Consider the following 1167-nt stretch of genomic DNA (forward strand, 5'->3'; position numbering starts at 1 on the left):
TACATATATACATATATATATACATACATATATACATATATACACACACACATACATACAAGTGCATGGAATTTGGAAGTAAAGTTGGAGCTTGAGCTAGAGCCAATCCCAGCTGACATTACCCAAGGGTGGGGTGCACCCTGGACAGGTTGCCAGTCTGTCACAGGGCTGACAAATTGATACAAGCAATTAACATGCATGTCTTTGGATTGTGGAAGGAAGCCAGAGCACCCAGAGGAAACCCAAGCAGCCACAAGGAGAACATGCAAACACCGAAAGGCCCCAGTGATTTTTTTTCTCATGTTTACAGTGTTTCATAAAATAGCTTTTTAATCAAGAACCCCACATTCACACATACACCTGATTTTCAAAGAGGACACCAAGGAAAAGACTCAATTAAGAGTTATCCAAGTTTATTAATATTATTTTTTAAAACTAATATAAATCCCACAGAATATGATCCTGGTGCCTTTAAGTCAATGAATGCATGGATACCTGCTTAAAGTACTGCATTTCAACACTCCATTCAAAATATCTTTTTTTCTTCTTTTTTTCATATTCATCAGAGTGGAAATACATGGCCTCAGCGCACTGTCATATTTACTACTATTCTCCTACCTTTTTCTCTCTTGTGCAAGTCTATGCGAGTGAGTTAGTCAACAGTATTAGTGTTTTTCTTTCCGCAGCAGCCACAATGGACGCTGCTGCTCAACTACAGAGAGACAAAAGGGAGGGTGGATAAAATGGTTTGAAGTGTGAGAACAAACAGTAAATATTAATCCCGAATTGAGCTGTGTATTTCCCTCTGAACACACACACTGGAAATGAAAGTCCACACCACTGCCGGTATTAAATTGACAAAATGATCCCAGGTTGCAGGCTCGTGCGAAATTTCCTACACACACACATGTAGACCTGAGATCTCATCTTACAGAAACCTAGATAACTGTCACAGGCCTGTCGAGGAGAAGCCCCAACAAAATGAAGAAAAGATTCACAGCAGATCCCAACAATCGTTCCATTTAGAAAGAACAGTCAAGAGAGGGACGTGACATTCTTTTTCTTGTTCTCTAAAATACATCAGATGGTGGTGATAACGGTGTTTTAGTCAAATGAAGGTGCTGGAGGGAGGTGTAACCGTAGCAAAGCATGTGCATATTCTGGGAG

The sequence above is a fragment of the Seriola lalandi genome, unplaced genomic scaffold, assembly GCF_002814215.2.
Source record: "Seriola lalandi dorsalis isolate HSWRI2012SDOR001 ecotype SW California unplaced genomic scaffold, Sedor1 jcf7180002054306, whole genome shotgun sequence".
NCBI lineage: Eukaryota > Metazoa > Chordata > Actinopteri > Carangiformes > Carangidae > Seriola > Seriola lalandi.